General features: G+C 35.0%; 1 protein-coding gene and 1 non-coding gene across 2 annotated transcripts in view; one reads left to right on the plus strand and one right to left on the minus strand.

Annotated features, from left to right (window-relative positions):
• PMFBP1 (polyamine modulated factor 1 binding protein 1) overlaps positions 1-25,255 on the plus strand; it is a 475,252-nt gene that overhangs the window by 120,007 nt on the left and 329,990 nt on the right. The gene's annotated exons all lie outside the window — the stretch shown is intronic.
• On the minus strand, positions 21,442-21,549 carry LOC114118149 (U6 spliceosomal RNA). The gene has a single exon (XR_003591692.1). It is a non-coding gene; the product is annotated as a U6 spliceosomal RNA (small nuclear RNA).

The following is a 25,255-nucleotide window of genomic DNA, read 5'->3' on the forward strand; positions in this document are numbered from 1 at the left end:
GCATTATGGTATTTAAAGTAGTCTGTACTTTAGAGTGAAATACAGAATTAAAAGATGGTGAAGCACTCTTCTAATATAATATGAAATAGAAGGTAAAAACAGAATTTCTGGGAGAAAAGAGAGAATGACCCAAGTGTCAGTTACAGGCTGAGTCTGAAGCAGTTTGTAGAGGGGAAATTTTATAACAGCCAGCATGGTGATTTTCTTTCTTAGTATTGCAGAAAAGCAGTATCACTTTTTTCTTTTTATCCTTCTCTTTCTGCAGTAGTGAAAGGCTTCTCTTGTGGTTCAGATGGTAAAGAATCTGCCTGCAATACAGGAGACCTGGGTTCGATCCCTGGGTCAGGGAGATCCCCTGGAGAAGGGAATGGCTACCTACTCCAGTATTCTTACCGATTCTTTGTGACATCATGGACTGTAGCCTGCCAGGCTCCTCTTGGACTTCATCAGTCAAGAATACTGGAGTAGGTAGCCATTCCTTTCTCCAGGGGTCTTCCCAACCCAGAGACTGAACTCAGGTCTCCTGCATTGCAGACAGATTTTTTACCATCTTGAACCACCAGGGAAGCCTTTCACTATTGCAGAAAGAGAAGAATAAAAAGGAAAAAGTGATATTACCTTTTAATACCAAAGCTGTCTCACTTATAAGAAATATGATTAAACACTTCTATGTCAAAAAGAAAACTACAGTTTTAAATAGACTGAATTTTATTGGGAGCTACCTTGGCATTTTGCAATGATGCTTCTAGCTTGGGTTTTGTCTGTTTATTTGTTTACTTTTTCTACCTCCCTGCTGTGCCCCCACTAAGCAGATCATTTTTTAAATTAAATTTTTAACTATGAAACAATTGTAGATTTACATGTGATTGCAAGAAATAATATAAAGAGAGCCTATATACCTTTATTCAGTTCCCCTCAACGATCATATCTTGCAAAACTACAGAACTATATCACAACCAGGATGTTGACATTGATACAGTCAAGATACAAAACATTTATGTTACCACAAGGGTTTCTCAGGCTGCCTTTTATAGCTACATCTACTTTCCTGTCTCTAGCCCTCCTTAACCCCTGGCAACTACTAATCTGTTCTCTATTTCTATAATTTTGTCCTATTAAGAATGTTATATAAATGGAATACACAGTATGTCATCTTTTAGGATTGGCTTTTTCTTTATTTAGCATTATTCTTTAGAAATTCATCCAAGTTTTTTTGCATGTGTCAGTACTTTCCATTTTATTGCTGAGTGGTATTTAGTGATGTGGATGTTTCAGTTTAGCTATTTACCCTTTAAAGCACATCAACACTGCTTTGTTTTGAGCTATTTCTGAATAAAGCTGCTTGTATTAGTTTCCTAGAATCTATTCTTTGCCTCTTTACAGTTTGTCTGGCTTCCTTGAAGTTACACATTCCAATTCCTGCCTCTGTCTTCATATCTCCTTCCTCTCTCCTCTGTCAAATATCCCCTTTGTGTCTCTTATAAGGACCTTGTATTTGGATTTAGGGCTCACAGATAATCCAGAACGATCTCTTCATATCAAGATCCTTCATTAAATCTGCAAAAACCCTATTCCAAGCAAGGTAATATTCACAAGTTCCCGGAATTAAGGCTTGAGTGTAGCTTTTGGGAAGCCATCATTCAACTCAACACTCTTCTCTAAACACTGTACCTGATTTTGTTTGAAAGTAAGTCTTCATTTCACTGTTATAAATGCCCTGGAATGCAATTGCTGGGTTGTATGGTAACTGCATGTTTGATTTTGTTTTCTCCTTTTAGAAAATGCCAAGCTGTTTTCCAGACTTGCTCTACCATTTACATTCCCACTAGCAGTGTATGAGCAATTCACTTTCTCTGCATTCTGAGCAGCAACTGATGGTGTTGCTATTTTTATTTTAGATATTCTGATAGGTTTATAGTGATACCTTATTGTGGTTTTAATTTGCATTTCTTTAATGGCTGATGATGCTCAACATCTTTTCATGTGCTTGGCTGCTGTCTGTATATCTTCTTTGGCCTGTGTTCTAATTGGATTTGTGCTTTTTTTCACTATTGAGTTTTAAGATTTTGTTTGTTTGTTTTGTTTTTGCATAGTCTACATAGTAATCCTTTGTCAGATAGTCCTTTCCAATGCATATGCTATTTATTTCCTTTTCTTGCCTTATTGCACTGGCTAGAACTTCCAGTCATGTTAAATAAGAGCAGTGAAAGCAGACATCCTTCTCTTGTTCCCAGTCTTAGAAGGAAACATCCAGTCTATGACCCTTAAGTATAATATCAAGTGTAGTTTATATATATGTATAAACCCTGTTTATCAAGTTGAGGAAATTCCCCTCCGTTTTTGTCATTCTGAATTTTCTTAAGGATGGGCATTAAATTTTGTCAAATGCTAGGTTTTTTGTATCAGTTGATATGATTATGTGATTTAGCCTCTGAATTTTGAATATTTAACCAGTCTTCTGTCCCTATAATAAACCCCACTTGCTCATGGTTTGCAATCCTTTTTCTATATTGCTGAATTATATTTGATAATTTTTGTTAAGCATTTTTGCACCTATGTTAATAAGGGATATTGGCCTGTAGTTCCCTCCTTCTCTCTGTGTTTCTTTCTCTCCTTTCTTCCTCCTTTTTTTTCTTTTTGGTATTGTCTTTGTCTGGTTTTGGTGACAAGGTAATACTAACTTCATAAAATGAGATGGAAAATGTTCCTTCTATTTTGTGTAATAGATTTTGTAGAATTGGTGTTAATTCTTCTTTAAACATTTAGTAGCATTCTCCAGGGAAACCATCTGGGCCTAGGAATTTCTTCTTTTGTAGTTTTTTAAATTATAAATTCAATTTATTTAATACTTATAGGGATATTCAGATAATCTTTTTCATGCTGAGTAATTTGTGGAGATTTAAATTGTTTTGGAGTTAGTCCATTTAATCTAAATCGTCAAGTTTAGATGTATAGAGTTATCTCTAGCTTTTTCTTATTATCCTTTTGATGTTTGAAGGGTCTGAAGTGGTATTCGCTGTTTTATTACTAATATTCCTAATTACTATGTTTGTCCATTTAATTGGAATTTTCAAAAAACCAATTTGTTTCATTTTCTCTATTGTTTATCTCTTTTCAATTTCAATGATTTCCTACCTATTATTTTCTTTCTTCTGCTTGTTTTAGGTTTATTATTATCTTCTCTTTCTAGGTTCTTGAGATTGAGCTTAGGTTACTGATTTGAGAATTTTCTTATTTTGTAGTGTATATAGTTAATAACATAAATTTATTGCATTCTATTTTCTATACCAAAAAACTAGATTTATATAATTTTAAAATTCCACTTACAACAAGAATAAAAGCATAACATATATATTATAAATCTATATAAGGAGGTACAAAATCTTTATCATCAATGATAAACCTTCTTAAAACTAAAAATCTAAATAAATGGTCAGAGAAACTATGTTCATTAATAGAAAGACTGAATATCATAACCATAATAGTTTCCCCAAAACTAGCCCTAATCATTGGATTGCAACAGATTTAAATACTGTGCATTTGAATTGAGTATTTCATACTCATTGGATTGATGAAAAATAAGATTTAGAATATTTACAAGCACACATATGGAGAAACAACCTCAGCAACTACAGGGGTAGCAATAAATAGATGCAGTTACTTTGAGGAACAGTTTGTTAGAAAAGTTGAAGATGCTCATATGTACCTTTGCAAAACTCTCATATGTGTCCACAAGGAAAGTTAAAATTAATGTTCATTGCTATATTGCCAATAATAATGATAAATTGGGAATACCTGATTGTTCATCAGTAAGAGAATCGGTGAATTAGTCTGGAAATATTCATTCAATGGCATGCATATAGCACTTAAAGCAAATGAATGAGAGCTCCATGTATCAATAGGAATAAAACTCCAAAATGCAATGTTGAGCATGAAAATACTGCAGACTATGCACAGTGTATCATCAGCACAACTTCTAAAACATGAAAAGCACAGTGGACATCAGATTCAGGGTGCAGTGTACGTCTTGGAGGCAAGAAGAGAGGAAATAAGGTTATGAAGGCCTCCCATAAAGCTTAAACTGGAACTGTAATGTTCTATTTCTTTTTTTTATTAATTAATTTATTTTAATTGGAGGCTAATTACTTTACAGTATTGTGGTGTTTTTCACCATACATCGACATGAATCAGCCACGAAAATGTTCTATTTCTTTAAAAAAAAAAAAATTAAGTGGGATTTCCCTGGTGGTCCTTGCAATGCAGAGGACATGGGTTCGATCCCTGGTCAAAGAGTGAAGCAACCAGGCCCAAGAGCCTGCAATAAAAAATCCTACATGATGCAAAAGACCTGACACAATCAAATAAATAAATAGATTTTTTTAAATTAAGCAAATATGGAAACATGTTAAATGTAACAAAACTAGATAGTGGCTATACAGGTATTTAATGCTGTTATTTTTTAACTTCTTTGTATGCTTGAAATATTTAATAAAGTTTTAGAAGAAAATGAAAACAAATGCTATTTTGCTAATGGACCCAGGAACACATACAGCTTATTTTCAGAATAGAAATCCTGAAAGAAGTACAGAGAATAAAAATTATCAAAGACCACTGTGAAAGAAAGTAACATAGTCAGTGTATGTAAAGTTAATCAGTTTGGACTGACTAATAAATGTTCCATTTAAACCTCTAATTCTGAGGTGCTGGCTGGGCACCAGTGAAGCCACAGGCTGAGCCTCACATAACAGCTGTTCTCTTTTGCTGTTCATCTTTCTTTATCAATGCCCAATCTCTCTTTCTCCTCCCTCTTTCCTAGATGTGATGCTATGATCTAATGTGTGAACAAAACATGATTCTAATGTTTTGTCCTTTCATCTGTTGATGAGAAGCAGGAAACATTTCTTTATTTCAATTGATGCCTTTTCAAAGTCAAAGGGCACACACACGAGAGACTTAAACCAAGTCTCTATGCCTATACATCTCCTCAAAGAGGCCTTTTTTTTTCCCCCAAAAAAAAGGTGGGAGGTAACATTTTCAGAATCTTCCAATAGAAGCCATTACTCTTTTCCTTTTAATCTCTAGCCTTCCTCACACAGAAAGCTCTCTTTGTTGAAGTTCACTACCAGGACAGGTATGTGTGTCAAGTGTTCATGATCTATTGAAAGAGCTACTAATTTGATAATATATAAGCCTGGAACATATACACACAAAGAATCCTTTGTTAATTTCTATAGGAGAGGATCAGATCCATTTAGTGTAATATACTACATAGAATGTGATTCTATGAAGATTCTACCTGATTCATCTTAAAATTGAAAGACATTGTTAACATATGACATGGTTTTCCAAGCCAGCACAAAAAGGTAATAGGACAAATTTTCAATCAACAATCATATTTAGTAAAGGCCTGTAGATTCTGTTATCACCTACAGATCTATTTTGTTTATGCTAGATGGTGATAATTGTTATAGAGAAAAATAAATCAAGGGAAAGGAGATAAAGAATACCAAGTGCTGGGAGAGATTGCTCTTTTATAATGGGTGATCAGGAATGATACCAGAAATAAGTAAGAGAAAGAGAGAGACGTGACTCTGAGGAAAGAATATTTCAGCTAGAGGGAGCAGTTATAGGACTCAGAAAGTAAGAGTGTACACCACACCTTCTAGGAACAATAAGAAGACCAATGGATGCTGGAGTAGAGTGAAGGAGATGAAAGCTAGTAGGAAATGAGGTCAGAGGAGTACAGGTAGGGGGTGGTTAGATCAAGTAGGGTCTAGTAAGTCAAGGTAAGGACTTTGACTTCAAATGAGACGGGAGGCCACTGAAGGGTTTTGATCAAAGGAGAGACCTTTGGTGTTAGAAAAAGGAAGATGCCTGTAAGTGAGTCTTCCTTCATAAATTTATAAATGTAACAGCAACAGCAATAGTTATTATTTTGAGCTAAAATTTTTAACACTTGTATTTTTCAAATATTCATGTATTTAATCCTTACCATAGCACTGTGAAATAGGTCATTACTGTCTCCCATTTTCCTAATGAGGAAAGTAAAATACAAAGAGGTTCATTCACTAAGTCACCCAAGACCACACAACCACTAAATGTCATAGCTTGGATTCCAACCCAGACAGTCTGACTTTGTTGCTTCCACTCTTATTAACAAAAATGCCATACTGTTTATACTTCAGAGGACTGTGTGGGTGTGTATATCCTAAAAATGTTAAAATCCACCAAATAAATAAAATGAATGAAGTAATGGAAAGAATAGAATTATAATAGAAATACATTCTGTGAGTAGTTTTAGATAGAAGATGACACTTGTGGTAGATCCTTGTCTTGAGGGGGGAAATGACTTGTAAAAGATACATGTATGTGAAAGAATTTTGTATTGAAGAGAGAACATTTCTGTAAATATTTAATTAAAAGGCTAACTTAAAGGATAGTAAAGGATTAAAATCTAAGTGGCAATATTTCATCCAGGTGAGAATTGATAGCTACTGGATAAAATGAAGCTTGAATAAGATCAACAAAAAACTAAAGAAATAAAACGTTTTTGTCATCCTATAGAAGACTGAGCTCTGACATGCCACAATATGTCCTGAAAGCACCTACCTCTGTTATTCTTTACCTATTTGCTGGATTAAACTAGGTTTCAAGATCAATTCCATTTGAAAGGAAAATGTTTCTAGTGGTGGTTTAAGACACTTTCTTTCTTGTTTGGTATTTAAACTGAGTCATCCAATTTGAGACTATTGTGTCACATTTTCCACCTTTCATTCTCCTCAAGAGGCAAGAGTCAGGAGAAACACAAGTGATGAACGTTGGTGCCAGAGTGTGTGGTTATAAGAATCAATAAACCACAGGATACTTCAGATACTGAAACAGTTTAGAAAAAAAGAAAAGGTGAGGCCACTATGTGGAGCCCACAAAAAAAAGAGTGATTGTCTAAAGCTGGCACTCAGAGTGTGACAACCCAGGCCATAATTAAAGCTTCCTTATCCCATTATAACTCCTTCTTTTATTAATACGCAGACATCTTAAGAAAACCCATAACCTTGACTGCCTTTGAATGTTTTACAGAATTAATGTTTTACAAAATAACAGTGCAGTTTAGTAAAGAAATTAACACATACTGTGTAGTACTTAAGTTGTAATTGCAACCGTGTCAAACCGTTGCATGCAGATTGAAGAAAGCCTCTATTCTCATATTTTAAGACCTAAAACTGGTTCACTCTCATCTCTCAATGTCTCGTTCGATGACATAAAGCATCACAACCTCAAAAAAGCTGTTTAGGATTTTGGATTTTTATTAAAATTCTTCCTCACTCCCAGCCTGCATTTTTAAGTTCATTTTAATTTCTTCCATATTTAATGGTATAACTCAGACTGATAAACTTTTATTGCCAACTCTTTCATTGATCCTTTAATTGAACAGATATAGACTATTCTCTGTGAATTCTAGATTAGCCAAACAAAAGAGAAAACTAGGAAAACTCCTGACAGTGCTACCAGTTTTAATGTGTCCCTTGTCCTCATTTCTTCAGTTCCAGCTTTTAGCCACTTAAATCAAGTGGTGTTAGCTCAGATAGAGACTTTATAATAGAAGTAAGCTTTTAGAAATAAATTTTAAAAGCAGAGGACTTTTTCATTGTTTCAGGAATAAGTCAGAAAATAATGACAGGAAACAGCAAGAACAGAAATGAACTAGTTTAAAAAGACACTCTTCGGGACTAAAGAAAAGAGGAATGCCAGTGGGGGCAAACTGAAGGAGGTTTTTCAATTTGATAACAGTAAGTGTAGCTGTTCCTTATATGTATTTTAAATGAATGGGCTTTTAGCTTGCCTATGCAAAGCTGACATTTACTGAGCACCTATTATGTACCCAACAGTCCTTCACTTGTCTCAACTTACTTAATCCTAATAACAACTCCATGAGGTCATCACCAATATTTCTTCCGTTTTATAGATGAGTAACTGAGGAACAGAGAATGTAATTAATTTGTGAGTGGTAGTGCCAGGTTTCCAACTCACCAAAGCCTGTGCCCTTTACCATTATGGTAAATCAGCTCTGAGATAGCAATTCTGTACTTCATTATTATACAAGAAATTTAAAATTATTTTTTGCACAAAAACAAATCCTAACAGCTTTTAATTTGTCATGTATCAGAGGGGAGGATATTTTAAATGTAGAGATGTGGCGAGATACTGGACCTACCAAACAGATAATAGAAGCTTTCTGAATTGGGAGCAAAGGTATAGTGTCATATCTGATTGGCTGAGAAAGAGAGGGAAGTTTCATTTCACACATTTAAATTTTTTTCCTAATTTTTGTACTTGTTTTATAGTAGTATAAACTATAGAAGTTATTCTTCTAAATTTATCTTTAAAAAGGTTTTTTTAATACTACTAAATAGAACAAAAAGTATGTACAGTTCAGTTCAGTCAGTTCAGTCGCTCAGTTGTGTCCAGCTCTTTGTGACCCTAGGGACTGCAGCACACCAGGCCTCCCTGTCCATCACCAATTCCCAGAGCTTACTTAAACTCATGTCCATTGAGTCAGTGATGCCATCCAACCATCTCATCCTCTGTCTTCCCCTTCTCTTCCTGCCCCCAATCCCTCCCAGCATCAGGGTCTTTTCAAATAAGTCGGTTCATCACATCAGGTGGCCAAAGTATTGGAGTTTCAGCTTCAGAATCAGTCCTTCCAATGTATGTCCAAATTATGTACAGGTGAGATTAATAGGATATACTAACTATGGAATTGTCTACTATACAGGAAATATGAGGATGAACACATTGAAGATTATCTAATTTTCAACAAAATTTAAATGTTAGTGTGCATGTGTTCATCCTGAGTCGTGTCTGACTATTTGCAACCCTATGGACTGTAGCCTGCCAGGCTCCTCTGTCCATAGGATTCCCTAGGCAAGAATACTGGAGTGGGTTGCTATACTCTCCTCCAGGGAATCCTCTTCACCCAGGGATCAAACCTGAGCCTCCTGCGGCTCCTGCACTGGCAGGCAGATTCCTTACTGCTGAGCCACCTGGGAAGCCGTTAAATGCTAGTTAATGGTTATATTTCTTGGTGTGACTACAAGTAATTTTGCACCATCTTTGTGCTTTTCTTTAATTCTAATTTTTCTTTCATTAACTTGTTTTCCCCATTGTAATAGAAGTCATTTTTTTAAAGCTTCATGAATTTGAATGAAATTTAATTAAAGATTATTCTGTAATTTGAAATTTTTTAAGAGGCTGATTTAATTTACTTCATTCTAAACTCACTGAGGGCAGAGAATTTAAGTTCTACTCCTTTTAACTTCCCATAATACCTTTTCTTGCAGATAGTACCAGCCTAATACATAATTGTGGACAAAAAAATTCTTATTGTGAACCCTTAAATTCACCAGAGGGAGAAGTAAAATAAAATTTAGGAACTTAAGATGAATCTTCAAAAGCTGGTATAATAGAAGCAAGTACTCAGGAAGAGAGAGTCATGAAACTTAAAGGAACATACAGCAGAGTATGAAAAACTCGTAAGTATCAGAGTTCCTTGTGCCATTATAATAAAGGACAGCAGCCTGAATTTCCACTAAAGTTTGCCGTTTGCCAAAAGTAGCTCTTGCAATTTCACCAGAAACTTTTTAAATATACAAGAAAGTTGGTATTAAACCACACAAGATTACCATGAGAAAATTGCAAATTGATCTTTCCCATGAATATAGATATAAAAATTTTAAACAAATGCCAGCAAATTGAATCCAGTAATGTAGAAAAATTATTATGAATCAAGTGTATTCCAGGAATGAATGGGGAGTTTTTAACATTTTGAAATTAATCAATGTAATTCACCATATTAACAGAAAAATAATAAGAGAATCACATGGTCATCTCTATAAGTTTTTTGGTCTTTGATAAATTTTAGTAACCATTCATAATAAAAACTAGGAACAGAAAGGAAATTCTTTAACCTGATTAAGAAAATCTATAAAAGTCAAAGATACTCACCATTCATCATTTCTATTCATCATTGTACTGTAGTTCCTAGCTAGTACAATAAGAAATAAGCATCAGAAAAAAATAAAATTGTCATTATTCACAAATGACCTATTAATACAAATGAAAAATCCAAATAAATTCACAATCTTCTTGTAATAGGGTATATTTCTTAAAGCACAGAGTGCTAACTGCAAATAAAAAAAGGATTCACCAGACTACATCAAGATTAAAAACTTCTGTTCATCAAAAGACACCCTTAAGAAGAATAAGAAGGCATACCACAACCAAGAAGATATTTACAGAAGATAACCTGACAAAACACTTGTGACTATAATATATAAATAACTCCTACAATTCAATAACAAAAAGTCATGCAACCCTGTAGAAAAATAGATAAAGATTAAAACAGCTGCTTCAAAAAAGAGAATATTTAAATGGCAATTAACATATGAGAAAGTACTCTCAGCCTTATTAGACATAAGGGAGATACATATCAAAAGAACAAATGAGACTTCCCTGGTTGTTTAGTCGTTAAGAATCCACCTTCCAATAGGGTTCTATCCTTGATTGGGGAACTAAGATTGCACATGCCACGGGACAACTAATCCTGCATGCCACAACTAGAAAAGCCCACAGGCCACGATGAAGACCAATAAAAGGGGGGAGGGGAACAAGAATAGCTAAAATACCAAAAGTTGGAGAGAAAAAAAGAAATTGGAATTTCCATGCGCTGCTGGTAGGAGTGTACACTAATAAAAAGCACTGGAAAACTGCTCAGCAACAACTATAAAACTGAATATATACATACCTTACACCCAGCAGTTCTACTCCTAGGTATGTGTATGCTCACAAAAGACATGTTCTAGAATTTTGTAGCATGTATTTATAATAGTCAATACCAGAAACAGTCCAAATGTTATTCAGAAACAAAATGGATAATATTGTGGCATAGTTACACAATGGAACACTTTTCAGCAGAGGTTAGCAGACTTCTTCTGTGAAGAGCCAGATAGTAAATATTCTAGATTTTATGCCATATGAATTTCTACCCCAGTTACTCAGCTCTATTGTTGTAGCATGAAAGCAGCTATAGCTAGTATTTAGACAAAAGAGTGTGACTGTATTTTTTAAACTATTAATATTTATGGGCATTGAAGTGTGAATTTCATATATTTTTATGTTATTAATATTATCTTTTTATTTTTAATCATTTAAAAATGTAAAATCTTCTTTAGCCACACATCATACAAAAACAGGATCACTGAAAAAGGTTTAAAAAATTTTTATCAGTGACAAAATTCTAAAAGAAAAGAGGGCCTGTGAAGATGAAATGAAGTATTATTATAAAGTAGCTGAAGTTTTAAACTCTGCTTCAAACACTCTGTTTTAAAAGGTCATTTGTCTGTTTCTTAAGGAAAATGATGTAGATGGATTTTATTGCTGAGGAAATCTCCAAAAGGAACAAAAAATCAGAGAATCATTCAAGCTTTCATTAAACCTCTAGCCTTTTCAAGCATCTCTGAATATGGACTGATTAGTTCCCTTCTTAAGTCTTTGGGTCCTGCCGGTAATATAGTTAAAACTAGGTCATACTACGTCTCAACCATGCAGGCTTGAGGAAATATAGCCGTTTCGATTTACGCTATAGACATGAAATTTAATTTTCATTTTTTATATTCAGAGAATAAGAAACATTTTATCCAAAGACATTATGTATGCTTAAATTTGTAGTGATTTCAGTTCCCATGGGTTGATTCCATTGTTTCAGGGTATCTATAGGAGACTGAAGAACTTGTTTGGGGGTTTGCTGTAGCAGTCAAGAGGCAGCTTTGCTACTGGATTCCATGAAATTGTAAAATACTTTTTTAAACTGAGAATGTTATACATAGTTAAGCAAACTGTTACATAATTAGAAACCCATAAATGAATTTGTATTTTTTGTCTGTCACTGAGCTTTGAAATAAGATAAATATAGTTTTAAAAAAACTAGAATACTATATTTGCTGAGCACTCGCTTTACAACTTCTTGGAGTATTTGCATAATGTAACACTAACTTATTTTCCATTGCTTTTGCAATTCACCTCTGTACAGCATTACTGAAAATTTTTTCACCAAAATTCCTTTTGTTTAAAACCTGCTTTTAATTGTCATCTTCATTTATTAGACTGGTACATACAAAGCATTCCAGCCCAATTTCTAGAATTTTCTTATAGATTAAAAACCCTGCTGCTTATGACTGGGATACCTGGTATTATTTATGGGTTTTCATAAAAAAAAGGGGGGGTTAAAAGAAAAAACACAGTATTCTCTGGCCTTTCTCTACTTTCTTCTTCTCTATTCCCCCTCTCCACAGAGGAGTTTAATTTTAAATGATAAATGTGGAAATTAGAGACCATCGAGAAAATCCAATTTGGTGAGGAGTTTTAAAAATCCCATAATAAACGCAGAGTGAAATGTATGATTTAATGCAGGGCGCCAATGGCTGCTATTATGGGCTATTAGCAAATCGAGGCTGAGAGTGAATCTTTATCACTTGGTGAGTGCGGGTTGGTCCTGCCTTTTCCTCTGCTATTGATTTGTAGCCGCTTGTCATAATGACACCGGGAAGCAATGAATGGAAGATGTGCTTTTGATAGGATTCAGGGGGGTGTTAGGGGGGTGAGAGAAAATTCAGCAAGTTTTCTATCTCTTCTGCCTGATTAGATTTTTTCTTCTTTTAAGAGCGTTCACATTCCAATAAAAATGCTAAATCAGCTCTGTACCAGAATTGTTAGGGTGTAAATAGCTAGTCACATTTAAAGGAGGAAAAGATATAGAAATACCAACCATACTATGCAATGTTAGATGAATTTGACTTAATAGAAATGGAGTTTTTGTGTGTGTGAGAGTATGTGCATGTGTGTATCTGAACACATGAGCAATATGAAGGAGTGTCAAGGCATAATACTATTAAGTACACTTACTATATAAAGATAACCTGTTTTTTGTAGGGATGTGATGGCTTGCATCTAAAGTACAGTAGAAGGTGGTCTAGCTTTATATGATTAAAAAGGATCATATGAAACCCACTTTATGAAAAGGATACATTCTGTGTGTGTGTGTGTGTGTGTGTGTGTGTTTAGCTCCATAGAGAATGAATGGAAAGAGGTACACTTGTACTGATTATAAAGAAAATTAAACTTTCTAAATCTAACTCCTCATAGTGGAGCTTTGCTCAAAAATTTCAGCATAAGGAAAGCATACTGTTTGAGAACAAAGGCACTCACAGATTGATCCAATGAGGGGAAAATTCTCTGTAGAAGATCTACTTTAAATTTTCTTTAGAACAAATAAAAGAATAAAATTTTCCTTAACCATGGTGATGTGGAAATGGTTGATTTTAACCTGAGTATATTTCAGTTCTACACTTTTGAGAGGAAACAATTGCTTTCCTTCAGTATTGTTTTAATCCAAGATGATGCAAGTCCTTATCTTCACATGCAGAAGTACATGAATGCTGGCAGTATGTTATTAAAGCAATGGATTATGGCAAATGGGAGCATGGAGGTAGGGGTGCATTTACTGAACATATTAGGCCATTTGTTGGTTAAATCTTGATAAAACCCATCTTCTCACCTGCTTTATTTCTTAGGCAGGTCTAGATGAGACTTTTAGTAAAAGAGGAGCACAAATATTCCTCCTACAATAAGTAGAATACAACTGTTAGATCCTTGTTAAATGCTTATGGTTATAATGTATCTTTTTATCTTTACTAATCCGCTGTTGCACTTAAGCAGGAGCCAGGTATAGAAAATAAATACCATCTGGATCCTTAGAACACAAATACCACCAGGTTTTCTAGTCTATTGAAATATATCATGAAAAAATTAAATTGGCCTAGTTTGTAGAATTTAATGTCAGGGAACCAAAAATCAGCTTTGAAAATAATCAAAACTAGTAATATAAATGTATTTCTCACATCTGTGAAGTGAAAAAGGCTACATACTACTCTATGTGTTAATTTCAGTAAAACTCTGTTTGTGCCTGTGTATCTGTGATTTAAAACTAATACTAAGTGATTCAGACCAAAAACAGACAATTTATCTGTAGTGAGAACTTTGTGCTATATAGGGACTACTTTCTATTAGCCACACCACCTACCTGAAATGACCTGATGAGAGCCTGCACCTTTTCAAACTTTGAGAACAATGCCTTCTAACAGAGAAGTTTTCACAGGCTAGGTGAAAACAGCTTTCACAGCTGCCAGAGTTCATACACTCCCATCCCCCATTGAAGGACTATGCCTAAACTGTGATAAATTAAAATGTTGCCACTTATTATGTATCATTTATTAAAAACTAATTAGGGACAGAAAGAGACATTTCTCCAGTTTCAGTGAGGGCTTTATTTTATTGTATATAGTAGGTGATTATTTTTGGTCTATATACGGCTATTGCATACTACAATGAATTACCTGTATTAAAGTAATAATACCATATGTTCACATAGCTTTTGTTCTTATGTAAAAGCATAATTAATCATTCCAAGAGCACAGTGAAATAACTCGTTTCCATATTTTATATATGTGAAGTGATTTCTACTGTTATCCAATCAAAAGTAATAGAGTTGAAAACAGAAGTGTGAAATACTTTTATTTTTTTATCCTGAGATTATAAATGTAAGCTACATCATTTGATAAATTGAGATAAATATGTATTTTATAACTTGAAATATTTCTGAAGTATCTGTGCTATTATTTGCCAGAAAAATCTATGAAAAATTATAATAATGTTTATTGTTGGTTTATTATGTCATTGGTTATTTCCTCTTTCAAACTGACAGGGTGAACATTTTCCTATATAGAAATAATATAAATTATCAACAGTTTTTCTGATTGAGATTAGCTTGAGTAAATACATGAAATAAGATAATAGTTTGTTTACAAAGCACTTTCACATGTATTAAGTGCTAGGTCATTGTTAAGGTTGCTTTTATTATAATTGAATAATGTAGAAATGGATAGTAGAAAGAAAAGAGCCAAGTACCAAAACATATCAATACAATGAGGGAAGGGAGAAACTCAGACAAGAATAAATCATTGTTTTTTATAAATAGAAGACTCAAAATAAGGCAAATAAGATAGAAATGAATTAGAAATTCCTAGGCATAAAAATATTAACAAATAAGTAATAAAAATGACACATTGAAGAAATGATCAAGATAAATGGAAATGAAGATGCTATGCAGAATTTAACTTAATGTTTTATACATCTTTTATCTTCTTAAACTTTTGTGGGGGTAGCAAAAGAGCAAGATATTTTCCAAAAGTGCTCATAGCACAGTAACATTCCTTAAGTTCTATACATTGTCACACTAACCCTCCCATTATCAACATTCCTGTGTGGTTTCTGGCAAGAATTATTGCCTCTGTTTGATGGAGAAACTGAATCACTGTGGTGATCACTAACTTTGTCAAGATCAATGGTGAGTCAGGAACAGAAACAGAACCCAGAGGTTTTTTAATCTGTCATGGTCTGTTTATACCCATTTCTCTGTCTAATGCTGTCATCTCTTTGTTAGAACTCTTTTCTGATTGGACATTGTTCAAAGATTTAGATAACACAAGTATTTGAAGGCTGTGTTTTAAGAATATTTCATCTCTAAACCTTGTCCTATTCTAGAAATATTAAGACACATTACCTTTTATTTTTACCACTTATATTTTTGAATTGGTATTATTTAACATTTTTTATTGAGGCATAGTTGATTCTCAATAGTATGTAGATTTCAGAGTAGAACATAGTGATTCACAATTTTTAAAGTTTATTTAACATATTTTCTTTAATCCTTTTTACATGCACATTTAAACTTATTGAATGTGAACAATGCAGAATAACATACCTCCTCCCACCAAAAAAAATGAAACAAAATTTAAAAAGGAAACAAAACTAATAGATCTACGACTGTTCCCCTCAGTGTTCTTTTATTCCTCATTCACCAGAATGCAATTTCAGAGATCTTATATTTACCCATGTCCTGGGCCAGGTGGCTAATTGACCCTCAGTTTATTAAACAGGTTGACATCAGTACATAAACAAGCATACATACATGGACATACCACACACATGTACATGCTTAACCTGCTTATTAGTCCTTTAGTTCTTCATGCTCTGGTTTAATTCATCGTGCATACGTTTTTTTTTAATATGGAAAACATTACACCCAAGATAAAGTGATAGTTAATGAAATTGCTCATGGTTCAAATTACTTGGTATGTATTAGAAAATGAAAACAATGATTTCCTTCACTCCTTTAAATTTCTCTCTGCTTGTGTCAAAACTGTTTAAAGGAAAATATTGCCATTATTTAATACTGCCTTTTAGATTATCTCATGCTTTCTTTTTCCTGGAATTTAAAAGTATACTCATAGTCAGGTAATTTGTTTTTCTGTGTTTCCCCTTTTGGATTTTGATTGAACATTTTTACTATATATCATCAGAAATAAAAAGTTAAACACAAACAAATGTTTTTTTTTAAGTTTTAGGATACCACCAGCCTAAGTAGATAAGTTTCCAGAGATTGAGAGGTTGAGAGAATCTATTATTGTCACTGTTAACTTCTATCTGAGAAAACTAGCTCCTCTTTTTATTGGTACTGTGAAAAATTTTTGCAAATTATTTTCTTTAAAAGTCTGTTATTTTAAAAATAGATGTATCTCATTTCATAAAAGTTTAAAAAAGAAAACCTTCTCACTCCTTAATATATTATGATAGTATCAGTTATATGGCGTTACAAGCCAGAAAATTGTTCTAAAGCATCACTTATTTTTCTGGCCCACATTCCAAAGAAAACCTAAAGTCCAATATAAACAGTACAATTCATGAAAAAAAATGATATGAGCACATTTCATTTGAAAAATAACACTAGAGGGCGCTCTTCAGCAGGTTGCAAGAAAAGGTCTTTCTTCCTGGTTTCAGAGCCTGACTTGGTAATGGGGGTTTGAGAAGCTGGTTCAGGGAGTGGAGAAAGATGGAATTTAACCTTTTTAAAGCTCTACTCTTCCCAAAAGACTAGAAAATTGCAATTAATGCCAATAGTACAATACATACATTTCTTAAAAAATATTGTTTTAAATTTCAATGAATTATGCAATTCTAAGAAAGTAATAATCTCAATTGCGTTCAAGCATCTCATATTTTTAAGAGGGGACATTGATTGTTATTTTTTTAATACAGTGTTGTAAGGTTATTCCACCATGTTTCATGTTGTGTCAATATTCTTTTCTACATATGGAAAGGAAAAAAAATTACTGGTGTTTCATTTCTGGAACAGGAATGCATTTATTTCTCCTCTTAATTAAAAAAAAGCTGAAATTAAACCCAAAGTAACATTCTCTTCTCTGATAAACCTTTTTCCTTTCCTTTTCCTTTTCTCCTCCCCTATAGATGAAAATCTTTTCCTTTTGAGTTTGCTTTGAAGCAACCTCTTTGCGTACTGTTCTAACTTTATCCTAGTCCACAAAATGGATGTGATCTCTAAATCATATATTTTCTCTTATAATCCTTGGCGTTTTCCTTCTCTCTTTTCTTTATCTCACATTTTCATTTCCCCTTTCTTAAGACACCATGCTATAAGGCTACAAGAAAAGAATAGTCTATCTAAAGAATATTAACTCAGTTTTTCCAACAAGAATTCTGAATCTGTGTAGTTGATATTTAGATGTCTACCTATGGTAGAGATAGAGTTGAAAAATCGTCAGTATTAATGGGTTATAGTTAGGAAGCAGCAAAACATATCAGTTAAAAGACTGGACTTTGGAGTTAGGTCAGCTTGATTTCCTACTGGCTTTGTGAGTGTGAGTAAACATCCATAAACCTTAGTTTCCCTACTGTAAACATGGGAATAATAATACTTAAATTCAGAGTCTACAACTGAAATACATATATTCATCAATCACATAATAAGCAAGCAAGAAAGTATTTACAATTAATTATCATTATTTAAATTTAGCTGTGCTCTCTAATTACTATTATTGCCCTACTTGTTTAATCTTTATGCAATATCTATTTGTTCAGTTCAGTTCAGTTGCTCAGTCGTGTCCGACTCTGCGACCCCATGAATCGCAGCATCCCAGGCCTCCCTGTCCATCACCAACTCCCAGAGTTCACTCAAACTCTTATCCATCGAGTCAGTGATGCCATCCAGCCATCTCATCCTCTGTCGTCCCCTTTTTCTCCTGCCCCCAATCCCTCCCAGCATCAGGGTCTTTTCCAATGAGTCAACTCTTCGCATGAGGTGGCCAAAGTATTGGAATTTCAACTTTAGCATCAATCCCTCCAATGAACACCCAGACTGATCTCCTTTAGAATGGACTGATTGGATCTCCTTGCAGTCCATGGGACTCTCAAGAGTCTTCTCCAACACCACAGTTCAAAAGCATCAATTCTTTGGCACTCAGCTTTCTTCACAGTCCAACTCTCATATCCATACATGACCACTGGAAAAACCATAGCCTTGACTAGATGGACCTTTGTTGGCAAAGTCACATCTCTGCTTTTGAATATGCTGTCTAGATTGGTCATAACTTTCCTTCCAAGGAGTAAGCATCTTTTAATTTCATGGCTGCAATCACCATCTGCAGTGATTTTGGAGCCCAGAAAAATAAAGTCTGACACTGTTTCCACTGTTCCCCCATCTATTTCCCATGAAGTGATGGGACCAGATGCCATGATCTTAGTTTTCTGAATGTTGAGCTTTAAGCCAACTTTTTCACTCTCCTCTTTCACTTTCATCAAGAGGCTTTTTAGCTCCTCTTCACTTTCTGCCATAAGGGTGGTGTCATCTGCTTATCTGAGCTTATTGATATTTCTCCCAGCAATCTTGATTCCAGCCTGTGCTTCTTCCAGCCCAGCGTTTCTCATGATGTACTCTACATAGAAGTTAAATAAGTAGGGTGACAATATATAGCCTTGATGTATTCCTTTTCCTATTTGAAACCAGTCTGTTGTTTCATGTCCAGTTCTAACTGTTGCTTCCTGACCTGCATATAGGTTTCTCAAGAGGCAGGTCAGGTGGTCTGGTATTCCCATCTCTTTCAGAATTTTCCACAGTATATTGTGATCCACACAGTCAAATATTATTTTAAAAAAAAGATAACTTACACTTGGCTCTTCCTGTATGCAGGGTCTGGGCATAAAGAAGTTTAAAGAACCTTATCCAAGAATTTCTAATCTGGAGACTGACTTGAAGACTCAGTGTCTCTGTTGTTCAGATGGGTATTTTTGTGCTCAGTTGCTTCAGTCATGTCTACCTGTTTATGAAATGACTTAAATATCTTGAATATTAAATATTATATAATACTTTTATTTTGTCAGGCATATTATAACCTAAAAATCCAACTTAGCCTGACACAGCATGTTTTAGGGCATTCTAGTAAGGTACCAGTCATCCATATGGCACCCAAGTCATTTCAACTGCAAATGACTAAAGTAAAATAAAAATCTCATATTATATCCAGAAGGTAAAATTACGTGGAGGTTTAGACTGTAAGCTACACTGCAGTTCAGTGAAGTGACAAGGTTGTTTGTTTGGGTCGTCACTGAGAGATGAACATCTGTAAGGGAAGAAAGATCACTTTGTTGTGTTCCCATGACAGACTAAAAGTTCATATCTGATCAGGAAACTGGCATTCCTGCTCTTCAGAGACATTGCATTCTCCCCATTCCGCTAGGTTCCAAAGCACTCTTATTGCTAATAGTAGAAATACTTTTTCTATTCAGTGCATAGTCACTCAGTCATGTCCAACTCTTTGCAACCCCATGGACTGTAGCCCACCAGGTTTCTCTGTCCATGGGATTCTCTAGGCAAGAATACTAGAGTAGGTTGCCATTTCCTCCTCTAGGGAATCTTCCCTACCCAGGAATCGAACCCAGGTCTCCTGCATTGCTGTGGGGAAGCCCATTTTGCTCATTATTTTCATTTTAAAATCTAACTTATTAAGCTTGTTTGCAGGGTCCAGGAATAAAGATGTTTAAAGAACCTTTGACTTTAAAGCTCATGTCTTTACCTAACTTGACTCCACTCACTGTAAAACTTCCTGGGGACCTCATCATATCAACAATTGCAAACATAAAACCACATGCATAAAAAAGACTATAGACATAAAACAAAATTTCTTGATTAAGGGATAATACCCAAGGCTATCTACTTAGAAGCCTTTCCTAGATCCTTTTTATTTATAAATTCTTATCACTCAGTAAACTTTCCTTCTCTGGCTGTCATCCTTGTTGAGTCTAGTAAACTGGGTTTCATATAACCCAAGAAAACTGTCTGTTGACACTGATGACTTTCTAGAAAGTATTCCTTCTTGTGAGCCAAACTGAAACCAGTTCTTAAACAGAGTTAATGTTGGATAACATCTTGTTGCAGATGATACTTGTATAACATGAAACAATTTCAGCTAACTGAGCAGGAGATTAATTTCTGTGTCATTGGACAAACCACTAAACTCTTTTGATTTTCTTGAAATCTTTTTTCTACTCATAGTTTGTTTCAAAGTTTCATCATTTGTTCCTACATTATTACTATAAATATGCAATGCTTATTCTCTCTAAAGGGCTTCCTTGGTGGCTCAGATGGTAAAGAATCCGTCTGCCAATGCAGGAGACATGGGTTCGATCCCTGGGTCGAGAAGATCCCCAAGAGAAGGAAATGGCAAACCACTCCAGTCTTCTTGCCTGGAAAATCCCATGGACAGAAGAGCCTGGTGTGCTACAGTCCATGGGGTCACAGAGAGTCTCCTTAGCTTCTTCATATGTAACATGAGAATAATGATAGTACCTATCCCATAAGGTGATTATGATAGTCCGTTAGGATAATGCATTAAAATGATGATTATTGTGTTTGACATCAGAAGGCTGATGAGAATTTGGTACATTACATGTGCCCTTTTCTCTAAAAGGCATTAAAATTAATTGCTCTTTTTTTTTTAATTTTTACTTAAATTGAAAAATGTTCTTTCTCTTAGAAGATCTCATCCCTACCCAGGCTTCAGTTATCTGCCTTTAATTTTTTTTTTTTTTGGCCTTTTATTCTTAAATTTCTATCTGTAGTCAAGATTTCTGTTCTCCTTGATATTTCTAATCATAATCCCAAAGCAACATGTCCAAAACTGTACTCATCATCTTCAAATTCCCACTCCTTTTGTCTTTCATTCCTTACCTTTTCAAAATGGCTTCACTATATAATCAATTGAAGAAATATAAGAATCCTTTTTTGAACCTCCAGTCCATGTTCAATTCAAGTTCTGTTAATTTTACTTTACAAATATCTTAAATTTAACCACTTCTATCAATACTGAAGTGGGCAGTCTGTCCTTTCTCCAGTGGATTGTCGGGACCAAGGAATTGTACCAGGGTCTCCTGCCTTGCAGGTGGATTCTTTACCAACTGAGCTATGAGGGAAGCGCCAAAAATATGGACTATTTCACAGATGTGCGTGTCATCCTTGTGCAGGGGCCATGCTAATCTTCTCTGTATCATTCCAATTTTAGTATGAAAGTGAAAGTGAAGTCACTCAGTTGTGTCTGACTCTTTGCTATAGCCTGCCGGGCTCCTCTGTCCATCAGGAATTCCAGGCAAGAATACTGGAGTGGGTTGCCATTTCCTTCTCCAGGAGATCTTCCCAACCCAGGGATTGAACCTGGGTCTCCTGCATTGCAGACAGATGTTTTACCATCTAAGCCACCAGGGAAATCGTGTATGTCTGCCAAAGCAAGCACAAGGGCGTGTTGCCTCACTGTCAGGGAATCTAACCCCTGGTCTCCTGCATGACAGGCGGGGATCCTCACCACTATTCTAGTGAGGACTGCAAAGTCACTCAGACATGTCCGACTCTTGGCAACCCCATGGACTGTATAGTCCATGGAACTCTGTAGGCCAGAATACTGGAGTGGGTAGCTTTTCCCTAGTTCATGGAATTCTCCAGGCCAGAATACTGGAGTGAGTAGCTCTTCCCTTCTCCAAGGGATTGTCCCAACCCAGGGATTGAACCCAGGTCTTCAGCAATGCAGGCGAATTCTTTACTAGCTGAGCCACAAGGGAAGCCCAAGAATACTGGAGTGGGTAGCTTTTCCCTTCTCCAGCAGATCTTCCTGACCCAGAAATTGAACCAGGGTCTCCTGCATTGCAGGCAGATTCTTTACCAACTGAGCTGTCAGGGAAGCCCTCTGTATCCGTTACTACCACCCTAAGTCAAGTTACTATCATCTTTCATTTGATCTACTGCAGGATTTTCTGTTTTTCCTACATTCTTTCTTCTGACAGTCACTTCTCCATATCACAACCAAGATGATGCTTTTAAAAAACACAAATCTAATTATTTCTGTCCTGTTTGTGAAACTTAAGGCTTCCCATTTCTCCTAAGATGAAGACTTGACAATCTTAATGTGGCATTCCAAGCCAAGCATGATTCAGACTTTGCCTGAAGCTAGAAGTGAGAAGGGGAGATTGATCATATTAGGGTTGGGAGGAATTATCAGAGGTAATAGAAATATTCTGTACCTTGCTTATGGTGTTGGTGGTTTCATGACTTAATACATTGGTCAAAACTTATGGAACTGTTAGTCACTCAGTCATGTCTAACTCTTTGTGACCCCACAGATTATAGCCTGCCAGGCTTCTCTGTCCATGGAATTCTCCAGGCAAGAATACTGGAGTGTATTGCCATTCTCTTCTCCAGAGGAGCTTTCCAACCCCGGGATTGAACCCTGGTCTCCTGCCTCACTTAAGAAGAGTGAATTTTGTTCACCTTAAAAAAGACAGAAATCTTGCCATGTGACAACATGGATGATTCTGGAGGATATTGTACTAAGTGAAATAAGCCAGACACAAAAGATATTGTATGATCTCACTTATATATGGAATCTTTTTTTTTAAGTCCTACTCAGAGTAGAAAGTTGATTACCAAAGACTAGAGTTGGGAAAAAGGGGGGACATTGATCAAAGGTGCAACAATTCAGCTATGAAATGAGTTAGTTCTGGAGACTGAATGTACAGCATGATGACTATTGTTAACAATAATATACTATATACTTGAAATTGCTAAAAGAGTAGACATCATTTGTTCTCACTACAAAAAATGATAGGGACGAATAATGTTGCTTTGTGGTAATTTGTCAAAATAAATAAAAATCAAAAAGGATAAATTTTACCATATGAAAATTATGTCTCATTGAAACTGATTTTTTAAATAAAAAAACAAGAATGTGATATTTGGCTAAAAATTTGATGCCAAGAATTGATTATTGAAGTTTAAATGTCATCATCAGAGTAGGAAGCTATACTGCATAATCTCTGTCTATAAAGTTAAGTACTGCTTTCCAACTCTGATTTCTAAGATTCAGTGTTAGATGCCTCAAGTATTTTAAAAGTAGCATGCATAGGTTTTGCTTTTATAATTTTATAAAGTCTGTATTATGATTGGAAATACTGCTATTAATCAGTGATACTGCTGTTTCTAGCCCCAAACATGGTATAGTTTTTCTTTTGATAGAATCTTTGCTTCTTTAGCAATTTGTATCCCTGGACCACTGTAGCAAGTGGCTCCTATTACATCTACTTAGGTTACAGGAGTTTCTATTATTTAAAATTTTCATTAGCTGTCTGTGTGTGTGTATGTCAGTCACTCAGTTGGGTCTGACTCTTTGCAACCCTATGGACGTTAGCCCGCCAGGCTCCTCTGTCCCTGTGATTTCCAAGGCAAGAATATTGAAGTGGATTCCCATTTCTCCTCCAGGAGATCTTCCTGATGCAGGGATTGAACCCATGTCTCCTGCATCTCCTGCATTGAAGGTAGATTCTTTATGATTGAGTTACTGGGGACGCCCTTCATTAGCTATAATTAACTGTATTTACAATACAATAATAATAGCCACTATTTATCAATCACCTTTGTGTTTCAAGGACTTTTTTGACTTTCAATTTACTTGTTCTATCTATACAGAAAAGAGTATGGAAATCATCAATTACACTTGCAAATTTGACTGTTTCTTCTTTTAAATTTATCCATTTGTCCATCCTTTATTTTGAGGTTCTCTTATCAAGTACGCATATATTTAGGATTTGTATGTCTTCTTGATGAATTTACCTTTTTATCATTAGGAAATGCCGCTGTTTGTTTCTGATAATATTCTTTATTCTGGTGTCATTTTGCCTGATGATTACTATAGCCATGCCAATTTTCTCATGACTAGTATATGAATATTATATATTTATGCATCCTTTTAATCTATGTCTTCCTATTTAAATTAGAATTTGTTATAGATAGCATATAGTTAAATTTTACTTTTTTATTCATTCTGACAGCCTCTGATTTTTGTTTAACCATTTACATTTAATATTATATTTAATTTAATTTAATTTATGTCATCAATATAGGTGGTTTAAATGAACTGCTTGTAGTATAATTCTCTGTTTCGTCTGTTTTTTTTTTCTTTTTTATTTTCCTCTCTTATTTGAGATTATTTCAATATTTCTATTTTTATCTTTTCTGTTATCTGATTAGCCAAATTTATATGTTTAATTTTTTTAGTAGTTGCTCTAGGGTTATATATGCCAAAGCCTTTGACTGTGTGGATCACAATAAACTGTGGAAAATTCTGAAAGAGATGGGAATACCAGACCACCTGACCTGCCTCTTGAGAAATCTGTATGCAGGTCAGGAAGCAACAGTTAGAACTGGACATGGAACAACAGACTGGTTCCAAATAGGAAAAGGAATACATCAAGGCTGTATATCGTCACCCTGCTTATTTAGCTTCTGTGCAGAGTACGTCATGAGAAACGGTGGACTGGAAGAAACACAAGCTGGAATCAAGATTGCTGGGAGAAATATCAGTAACCTCAGATATGCAGATGACACCACCCTTATGGCAGAAAGTGAAGAGGAACTAAAAAGCCTCTTGATAAATGTAAAAGAGGAGAATGAAAAGTTTGCTTAAAGCTCAACATTCAGAAAATGAAGATCATGGCATCTGGTCCCATCACTTCATGGGAAATAGATGGGGGAACAGTGGAAACAGTGTCAGACTTGATTTTTCTGGGCTCCAGAATCACTGCAGATGGTGATTGCAGCCATGAAATTAAAAGACGCTTACTCCTTGGAAAGAAAGTTATGACCAACCCAGATAGCATATTGAAAAGCAGAGACATTACTTTGCCAAAAAAAGGTCCATCTAGTCAAGGTTATGGTTTTTCCAGTGGTCATGTATGGATATGAGAGTTG

Source organism: Ovis aries, chromosome 14 (genome assembly GCF_016772045.2).
Source record: "Ovis aries strain OAR_USU_Benz2616 breed Rambouillet chromosome 14, ARS-UI_Ramb_v3.0, whole genome shotgun sequence".
Classification (NCBI taxonomy): Eukaryota; Metazoa; Chordata; class Mammalia; order Artiodactyla; family Bovidae; genus Ovis; species Ovis aries.